Source organism: Pan troglodytes, chromosome 7 (assembly GCF_028858775.2).
Source record: "Pan troglodytes isolate AG18354 chromosome 7, NHGRI_mPanTro3-v2.0_pri, whole genome shotgun sequence".
NCBI lineage: Eukaryota > Metazoa > Chordata > Mammalia > Primates > Hominidae > Pan > Pan troglodytes.
Genome location: NC_072405.2, coordinates 47,089,362 through 47,100,109, shown reverse-complemented (window position 1 = coordinate 47,100,109; position 10,748 = coordinate 47,089,362). Strand labels below are relative to the sequence as shown.

General features: G+C 42.1%; 1 long non-coding RNA gene across 2 annotated transcripts; it reads left to right on the top strand.

Annotated features, from left to right (window-relative positions):
• The first annotated feature begins 222 nt into the window (after positions 1 to 222).
• LOC134810740 (uncharacterized) lies at positions 223 to 4,309 on the top strand. 2 transcript variants are annotated; one of them, XR_010159370.1, is made up of 3 exons: positions 223 to 367; positions 1,120 to 1,265; positions 3,981 to 4,309. It is a non-coding gene; the product is annotated as an uncharacterized LOC134810740 (long non-coding RNA). The 2 variants fall into 2 exon arrangements; XR_010159369.1 differs by lacking the exon at positions 223 to 367 and adding an exon at positions 693 to 800.
• The last annotated feature ends 6,439 nt before the right edge of the window (positions 4,310 to 10,748 follow it).

Here is a 10,748-nt window from a genome sequence, read left to right as displayed (position 1 = left end):
GTCCAGCTTTCCTTCCTTACGGAATCTCCCAGCCCCTAATTCTATAATACTACTCGCTTAGTTTGGCTGTGGCGAAACCCACCTTGTCCTCTACTAAAGATATGGAACGAAGACCTCGTCAGTCAATCTTCCATGATCCCGGCCACCGCAATTGGCTCAGGTAGGGGCACATGACCTAAGTTGGCCAATCAGTTTTCTTGGGCCTTTTGTTAACGTTCTTCTGTTTCTCTAGGTCGTTGCTGCCATGAAGTAAGAGTCTGTCTGGAAATGAAGGCGAGCAGAGGCCACAAAGCTGAGACATGGAGACAGAGAGAGTCCTGATGTTATTATTTGGACCATTGAGTCCAGCTGTGCCTGAAACTCTTCAGTGAGCCAAGAAATTCCTTTTTGGCTTAAGCCAATTGGAGTCGTGTTTGTGATACTTGCAAATGAAAGGAGTTTTTGACTAATAAAACTGCCATTTCTATCTCTCCAAGAATTAGGAAATACTTCTTTAAAGCTGTTTATTTGCAGTATGCTTTATTCCTTCCCACAAAAAAGAGGCAGCTTATAAAAGTAAATATGAAAAATAGGCACAAAGGGTGTATAATACATGAAATACATGTGTATATGTTTAGCACATTCTTTATATTAAGTTGACAAAAATTATTATTATTATTATTATTATTATTTTTGCAACAGAGTTTCACTCTTTTCACCCAGGCTGGAGTTCAATGGCATGATCTCGGCTCACTGCAACCTCCACCTCCTGGGTTCAAGTGATTCTCCAGCTTCAGCCTCCCGAGTAGCTGGAATTACAGGTGCCCGCCACCACCAGCCCAGTTAATTTTTGTATTTTTGGTAGAGATGGGGTTTCACCATGTAGGCCAGGCTGGTCTTGAATTCCTGACCTCAGGTGATCTGCCTACCTTGGCCTCCCAAAGTGCTGGGATTACAGGCGTGAGTCACTGCCCCTGGCCCAAAAATTATTTTTTAAGTTACAATACGAACTATTGCTGAGGGTGCTGGGTAATTAACATTGTTGGAGAAATTATAAACTGGTGCAAACTTTCTGGAGATAAATTTGACAATGCTTATTCATATCCATTGTTTGTCTATAATCAACCATTCTTCTTTTAGGAATGCAAAACTGAAAAGCTGGTGGCTCATTCATAATCTTGTGGACCAGGAATTTGTAAAGCACTCAACTGGGCTGTTCATCTTTGCCCCAAGTAGCATCAAATGGAGCAGCTGCCTCCAAGATGGTATACTCACATGGCTGGCAAGTAGGTGCTGACTATCAGTTGGGAGCTCAGCCAAGGCTGTTGGCTGATGGGAGTCTCAGTTTTTTCTATATGGTTTCTCCAGTGGGCTGTTTGGGCTTCCTCACAGCATGGTAGCTGCGTTCCAAGAGGAAATGTTCTAAGAGATAGGAAGTAGAAGCTGCCAGTCTTTAAGGCTTGGAGCAAGAAAATGCCATAACATCACCTGTATCATAGTCTATTGGTCAAAGCAGTTCAAGAGTCCGTTCATGATTCAAGGGCTAGAGGGATAGACCCCATCTGTTAATGAGTAGTCTGCCAAATAATTTGTGGCCATCTTTAATCTACCATATAATACGTGATCACAAGTGTCTAAAGACCAATAATTTAGACAAACAAATGTGTCCCAAAGCCCCACTCCCCTGACTGGGCCTCAGCACTCTTACATGAGGAATTCCTGGCTGCCAGAAGCTGGTCTGCCTGGCTCCACCCATGCAGCTCGCAAAGAATGTTCCATCGGAAATGAGGCTCAGACTTCTGTCTTAGTGGCTTGTTGACTCTGTAGTCAGAAGAATAGATGCAGGACAATGGAGGAAAAATAGAGTCTATTATTGGTGCCATTGCTTTCTCTTACTCAATAAAACAGAGTTTGACTAATAGTAGAAATAACATTTATATGGTCAGGTCTTGGTGACCTGTACAAAGTTTTCTCTTTCACACAGTATACTTTAAACCAAAATATATTAAATACTAACCTAAATATAGACAGAATGACTTTCATGACTCAAAAGCATATGACTGAAACTGTTCTACCAGAAATCTCCCAGTGCACAGGCTGACAACCTGCTCTTCCTTCCTCATCAACCTAGAAAAATAATCACAAACAGAACTTGAAGATTTCTCCTCTATAACAGAATATACTCTTGAGGAAAGGAAAGTTGGTTACTTAACAGTATAAACTTATCTTTGTAAGGAAATGTATGTGAGAGATGAGAGTAAATTTATTCATTGCTTATGATCCTGACCCCTGCCTTTGAGGAGAGAGTATCCTGAGAAGAACCTGCTGTTTTCCAGAGCAAGGTGATAGGTGAGGATGCAAATTAGAAAAGGGAAGAGAGTGAAAAAATTGTTTTTCATGAGAAAGCAAGAGATGTCTGAAGGAGACAAAAGGACAGACAATGAGTTGTCCAGAGGGCTGGGGTGGGGGATGATTTGGCTAGATGGTTGCGTGTAGTCTCCTCTAGATTGCTACAAACGTGTCAGTAAAAGCTGCATGACTGTATCTGGCAATTATTTCTGTGTTGGATTGGATTCTTTAGGGGAATGACCCCAGGGGATGTTGACGTGCCTTGAAGATAGACACAGAGGAAGGACAAGGAAGTCCAGTCACCTGTGAGCAACATTGGAATAGCTTGGAAAAGCCCAAGCTATCCTCACACCAAACTGTGAGAGTGAATATCTCTGAAAAGTAGATGACAAATGACACTTATCTTGTTAATTTTTCACTTTAATATTTTAAAATTTTCCTATTAGTTGGGTTGTTAAAAGGAAATTATTCTGAAACCTGCGTGGACTTTGCAATCAGACATACCCACATTAGAACTCAGCTCCAGTATTTCTAAAGTTTCTGGATTTTGGACAAGTTCCTTAAACTTTCTAGGCCTTAGTTTCCTCACTTGTATAGACAAGATAATAATAGTCCCTTCCTTTTAGGCCGTTGTGAGGATTAAATGAAATAATTTGTGCTAAATTCTTCAAACGGTGCCTTAGAACTGAGTAGACATACAATGAATGGTAAAAAAAATTATTATTGTTGTTGTTAATAACTAGTTTGCTAGTGGTTCTCAGATCCTGAAAGCAACCAGCTTTTTCTACTGGCTGCCAAGAAATTAAGGCGGCACCTGGGTATATGTCTTTATCTTTTAAAGAACCAGCAGAGTAAATTCAGCTGAGTTTTATCCCTATCACCATAAATCACACAAGATATCATCATCCTAAAGAACAACGTTTTGAGCACTTACAGTGTGCAGCTTGTTTAAGTTCTGTAGAAGTTAGACACAGTCAGTGGGGCCTCCATCTAATAGCCAGGTCAGTTCTGGCCCCTAAAACCCAAGTGTCTCAATCTCTAATTAAAAACACATTAAGGGTGGGCTATAATTAGCACTGGGCCCACATGTTCTTAATTCCCAGGGAAGAATACACATTACATTTTGGGAGTTCTACACTATCCAAAGCATTCTGATGTGGGGTTTGGGTTCCTCATGTGAGAAGCTTTTTGATGTGGTTTCTGTTCCAGTAAGTTATACTCTGGCTTCTCAGAGCGGGCCCGGCCTGCCATGCTCAACATGAAATCTAAGTGCCAACCAAGTATGCACGCCTGGAAGCGGACAGCACCACAGACTGCTCTGGCATTAACTCATCAGGGGCTGTTTCAGTGTGGCATGGACCCCACTGTTCAGGGCATCCAAGTTGCTGCCCTGGAGCTTGGCTATCTGAAACAGCACTCCTGAAAACATTTTTGGTCTTTGACTTCTTCAGTGGGAGGAAAAATCCTCTGAACACTGCATGTGCCTGCTTGAGGCTACAGAGGCAAACTTGTGAGGATTCATGAAACATCTGTGCTGCTCAGAGTGACATCTTCCTTGTGGTGCCTGGTATTTATTCATTATATGCAAAAGTATACACCTTGCGGTAGATATTACTAATGTCCACCAAAATCTGGTTTCCCACTCTCTCTAGGCATACAGAAGACAAGCTTTCCCAGCGCTTTTGGGTTAGATGGGGCTTGGTGACTCCATACCAATGGGATGTGAGCAAAAGTGACACCGATCACTCCTACTGAAGCACTGAAGCGCAGGAGAGAGGTCCAGGCTGCCGAGGAGACCGAAGGAGTCCTGTGTTGTAGATGTCCTAGCTGTTGCCGGTACTGATGGTAGAGCCTCCATCAGCCTGGATCCCTGAGTTACTGATGGAGCAGAATTCCCTCAACACATACATGCCCAACTTGGACTTGCAATGGACATATAGCATATGCAAGAAATAAACTTTTTTTGTTTTCGGCTTTGGGATCTGGGGATTAATTTCTTATCACAGCACAACCTAGCCTATTCTAATACAAGTATCTTGTAAATGTGAGTCATATAGAGACTGGTGGCAGGTCACCTGTATGACCTGTCACTGGAAGGAGGTCAAGGCTGTCTACTGTGAAAGAGGACAAAAGGTAGATTCCTATCAGGGAGGAGCAACAGTCCAAATGACCAAATTCAAGGGCCTGGAACAGTGAAGTCAACCCTGGGATGGCTGGAGGCGGGGCAAATGTTCTGGGTGACACTCAGTCTCTGGAGGTGCTCATCCCAGGCACACCAGACTCCAGACTCAGATCAGCCAAGCAGACCAACCCAACCCCCAGGGAAGGCAAGGATCCCCAATGACCTGTTTATCCTGGACTCATTGGTTCTGATCCTGAATCAGTTGGTGGCATGTTTTTGGGGCCCCAGAAAGTAAAAGAAGCTTCATAGGTCACTTCGGATGTGCAGGATGTTGGGCAGTGATGAGAGTTTATTAACTGATCTTTCTTCTCTTTGCATAGACTCTGAGTGCCAATTATCCAAATGGGAGTTAAGACACACTCAGCCTCCCTACCTAGGCTCTTTGCAATGCACTGTAAATGAGAAATGACCAACCCTTATGTGATGGGATACAGTGCTGCTCTATCCATTTGTGAGCCTGAAATTATCCAGCTGCCCTGTCTATAGCTATGGAAGTTTTAGTACACTGGATAGAAGGAACCTAGAAAGAGAATTAGGGAAAATTGTTTTCCTCTTGACATCATTGATGACATGGTTTGCAGTGACTGAAAGACAATATCACTATCTATCTTGTGCCCAAAATGAGGTGGCATTCAGCTGATGACAGCAGAATGATGCACATAAGCAAATTCCTCATGGTGCCCAACTGTCTTTTTTTTTTTTTTTTTTTTTTTTTTTGAGACAAAGTCTCACTTTTGTCCCCCAGGCTGGAGTGCAATGGTGCAATCTCAGCTCACTGCAACCTCCGCCTCCCGGGTTCAAGCGATTCTCCTGCCTCAGCTTCCTGAGTAGCTGGAATTACAGGTGCCTGCCACCATGCCTGGCTAATTTTTGTATTTTTTGTATTTTTAGTATTTTATATTTTGTATTTTTTGTATTTTTAGTAGAGACAGGGTTTCACCATGTTGGCCAGGCTGGTCTTGAACTCCTGACCTCAGGTGATCCACCCGCCTCAGCCTCCCAAACTGCTGGGATTACAGGCGTAAGCCACCATGGCTGGCCTCCAAGCTGTCTTCTTACTAGAACTGGGAGAAAGAGGAAAGGATGATGGGGGTAAACTTCTCATGAATCCCTGGGCTGGAACTGCAGAAGGATTTATACTTCTGTATAGAATTGTCTTTGCAGAAATCTACTTCTCTGAATTAGCTGAGAATGCAGAACCCAGAGTCTGGCAATAGTGAGATGAAAGAGTTCACTGGGACCAAATTGTGTTTTTCTACTTTGCAGAACTTTAAGCTAAAGTCTTTCAGGGTTCTTAATGTTTTTCTTTCTTTCTCTTTTTCTCTTTCCTTTTTTTTAGAGACAAGATCTTGTTCCACTGCCCAGGCTAGAGTGCAGTGGCATGATTATAGGTCTGTATTAGTTTGACTCATACTGTTATGAAGAAATACCCAAAACTGAGTAATTTGTAAAGAAAAAGAGATTTAATGGACTCACAGCTACACCTGGCTGGAGAGGCCTCACAATCATAGCAGAAGGCAAAGGAGGAGCAAAGGTACGTCTTACATGGTGGCAGGCAAGAGAGCATGTGCGTGTGCAGGGAAACTGCCTTTTATAAAACCATTAGATCTCGGGAGACATATTCATTATCATGAGAACAGCATGGGAAAAACCTACCTCCTGATTCAATTACCTCCCACTGGGTTCCTCCCACAATACATGGGGATTATGGTAGCTACAATTCAAGATGAGATTTGAATGTGGACATAGCCAAACCATGTCAAGGTCACAGTCCTGGACTCACACTCCTGGACTCAAGCAATCCTTCCCACTCAGCCTCCTGAGTAGCTTAGACTACAGGCACATGTCATTGCACTCAGCTAATTTTTTTATTTTTAAATTTTTTATAGAGACAGGGCCTTTCTGTGTTTTCCAGGGTGGTCTTGAACTTCTGTCCTCAAGTAATCCTGACTCGGCCTCCCAAAGTAGGTTTTTAATTTTTATTAGGTAATTATTTTCAAAGTCAAAAAGGTACAGTTACCCTTACTGAAAATTTGCCACTGCAAGAGAAGTAGGATCTTGTTAGAAATTACTTATGTTATTTTGCTTCCTCTATCCAAATCTACTGTGGTAGGCAGGCTAGCTGGGAGACTGAAAACCACAACTTCATTCCCAGATACACTGCTGTAAAATAATTAAGTCAGATGTTAATGTTACAGGACCACCAGGTTCAATTGCCCATTGTGTGGTAACATACCAATACACTGGAACAGCAGGAGTTGCAGCAGAGAAAGAGTTTAACAATTGTAAGGCAGCCAAATGAGGACATGGGAAAAAACCTCAAATCTGCCCCCGCAAGAGGTTTGGGGATGGAGTGTTTAAGGGATCTTGTTTGGCAAAGGACTAAAAAGTATGATCATCACTGATTGAGAAGTGAGGGATGACATCATGGGACAGGGAGATAAAGAAACTGCATTCCTGTGCTGAGTCAGTTCCTTGATGGGGGTCTTCAGACCAGCTGGAGTCAGCCATTCTGCTGGAATTCAGGATCTGAAAAACACCTCAAGCAAAGCAATTCTTGGGTAAAAAGGTCCAGTCATTAGAGATTCTATCTATGGGAACAACGGGGGAACATGTTGTCAGTGAGCTACATGACTTCTGGTTACTTAGCAGCTGCAGAGAAATGGGTCAAAGTGCATCAGTTTTTATATCCCAGACAATGCCTAGCTATAATTCTGCCTAAAGCCTGGCTTATAATTCCAGTTAACCCTGTGACAGTGGTTTCATTAATGTGGTGAATCCATTTAAACACAGCTAAATTCAAAATGCATATATATTTTAATATGCTTGTAATGCACATGAAAATGCCTGTACTTTTAGAGTAGGAGGCAGATTTCTGACCCTGTCTTCCCCCATTCTGATTTAATAAAGAATTTGGAGAGGGTGAGTAGTGTCAGTTTAAAATATGTGGCAAGGTTGAGGTGGGAGGAACACTTGAGCCCAGGAGTTCAAGGCTGCTGTGAGTAAGGACCAAACCATTGCATTCCAGCCTGGGTGACAGAGCAAGACCCTATCTCTAAAAAAAAAAGAAAGAAAGGAAAAAAAATTCATGTCAAGAACCAAACTAGTGGTTTTCTATCTTTTAAATCCATATTAATAGCACTAAATTGTACTTTAATTGTGATTTCCAAATGTCACCTCAATACTCTGTGAAGTAAAACATAAAGCCACACATTCTGAAATGTTCTGTAGTTACATTTTATTTTTTAGGCATTCTGAATGTGCTTTATTCCTGAAGGTTACTCATATGAGGATTACTGGAAACCGGAAGTGGCAGACAAAGCTTCTTGCTCAGAGCTTTAAGGCCGGATCCAGAACTGGAGCCAGTTCCACCTACTGTGATTGCCACAGGCCAGGGGGAATGGTGCCAAGGACAGGTCTTGGTGTATGGAGCTGTAAGTTGTACCTGATGGCTTGAAAATGTACCCTGATTTCAGATTGGCCCCATGCTGAAGTGTAGAACAATGGTTCCCAAAGGTCAATCTCTATGCATATTCATGGCAAAAGTTGTGAGGCTTGTACCCTTTCTGCAGGCAACAGTTAGAACTTTCAATACCTAAATTGAGCACATAAATGAATATAATACAAAAAATTAAAACTGAACCAAAAAAACATTCAAGTGAGAGAGGAAGCTGAAGTGCAAGAGGTGTCCTCTCATTAGCAGATGAAGGGGTTGTTAAGTTAAAATCTTTGTTCCATTCTGGTCCAAGGTCAAAACAGAGCTACATTCTATAAAGGAATATGAAATGACTAAAGAAAGATATTTTTAATGAGCTCACATAATTCATGGCCTGTCCATGCTGCCTAAAGCACCACTCCTGATTGAAGGGTGCCCTGAACTCTGCTCCAATCTTGCTAGCCCCCCGAGGGCTGAGATTGATGTATAGAGTGAGAAAGTAAACCCTGAGCTTTGGGAGCAGTTTGGGGTCAAGTCAGAATTTGTTTCTGTCCTGCCTTTCAAAGCTTTGTTTTCTTATGAACCATCCATACTAATGACTCAGCACTGCTGAGCCAGGGAGGGCTCAGGAAGAGCCTTCACCTTCAAGGAGGTGCAGTTCATGATGGACATTACTTAGAAATTAGGAAGGCTGGGGCTTTTTCTAAAAGGATTGATTAGAGCTAGAAATTCAGTTTCATGGTTGACCAGGCCCCTCTACATCCATCCCCACCCTGTGGGTTGGCCTAACTAAAACAAATAATAAATGTGCAAAGCTCTACAATGATTCTATTCAGAGTAACTGCCTTCCATTTCCAAAGCTCAGGCCAATGTAAAGTAACTCAAGACTTCACTCCTCTTCAGGGGACTACTGAACATCTTCTATGGCAATTAAGCCATGGAACCTGTGCAAATAAGATTGTGATGGAATGCTATTTTGAGGCGTGGTGAAAGCATTTCCAAGAATTGGGTATTAATTCTGACCATAGCACATAAATGAAGTATGGGTTTTTAATATATCCATCATGATAATGACTAATTAATACCTTTCCTTTCTAAAACATTTATAGTTTACAAAATAGGTTCACATGACTCATCTCTTTCTATTTTCAGAACCCTATGGTAGGTAGGACATGCATTATTACTTACATTAATTACATGAGAAAACTAAGACTTCTTGGAGGTTAACAAGCTTGCCCTAGCCAGGTGCAGTGGCTTGCACCTGTAATCCCTACACTGTGGGAGGCCGAGGCAGGAGGGTCACTCATGCTCAGGAGTTTGAGGTCATCCTGTGCAACACAGCGAGACCCTCATCTCTACAAAAAAAATCTTTTAAAACTTAGCCAAGCTTGCTGGCATGCACCTGTAGTCTCAGCTACTCATGAGGCTGGAGTGGGAGGACTGCTTGAGCCCAGGAGTTCGAGGCTGCAATAAGCTGTGATTGCACCACTGCACTCCAGCCTGGGCAACAGAACAATTTTAAAAAAAAATTGTCTCTAGTTAAAAAATTTTTTTTTAAATTGTCTCTATTAAAAAAAAAAAAAAAGCTTGCCTCAAGTAACAAAACTGGTAGTAGATTTAGGAGATTACAATCAAGACTCCAAGTCCAGTACTTTTTCCAATCCACCCCGCTGTCTCTACCAGAAAAAAAAAAAATCTTTCCCTTTGTTGAAAACTTTGAAATTTATAAATTATTTTAGTACTTTTATTATTGTATTTGATGGTACTAATAAATAGCTAACAATTTTTGAGTCAAGATTAAGTTGAGTCATTATGTTGAGTATCAAGTGCTCAACACAAATGATCTTGTTTATGAGGTAGGTATAATTATCACTATTTTTATGGGTGAGGGTAAGGCACAGAGAGGTTTTGTAATTTGCCCAAACCACACAGCTAGTAGGTAGTGGAGCAGAGATTTGAAAAAAGCCAGCATGGCTCCAGAGCCTAACTTGCAGTGGTGTGCAGCCTCCTGTCCTCACATCCATCTGGTGAAGCAGGCAGGTTTATGACTTCTTTAATTGATGATTGAGAGCCATAGGTCCAATTGCTAGTAGACAGAACCATCCACATTGCCAAAATGTTTGGTATTGTTCGGGTCCAATTTGACTGTTCCAGCTGGGAGGTCAAGTTCCCAATAACCAAGAGAAACCATTACTCTTCTTTTAGATGGGGTTCTTCCTCTGCTACCCTTCCACTTTATCATAGGCCTCCTTTCCAGTCAGCTGATTTTCTTCTTCACAAAGCCATCACCCTTCTCCCTATCTTTGATACCAAAATCCCTTAAGTTCCTTTTCCTTCATTTCCCATATCCAGCCAATTATCAGGAATTCCTATTTGTTTGTTGTATGTGTCTCTAGAATTTGCTTTTTCTTCTTCTCTCCTACTGCCATGACCATAGTCCAGTTGACTAACCAGACAACGGCCTCTCCAGCTTTAGGCACTTCCTACATTACAGCCATCTTGTCCCCAGTCATCTTAAAAGCTCAGCGGTCCTCATCACATTGCATGCTATGAGCCTCCAGTGGCACTCCACTGTCTGTCACAGTAGCCCTGGTTCTTGGGTCCTCCATTCTCTTCTCTCCTGTCAAGCGGGTCTCCTCATTGTCCCCATCTCTTGCCCATCTTCTTATGCCTATGACTTCATTGTTATTTCCCCTGCTAAGTCGTTTCTCCTCTCTCATGCTTATCCCAATCTAGACATCCTTCCAGTCATCTGTGAAATCTCAGACCAGTCTTTTTTCTTGGATTTATATTGCTCTTATA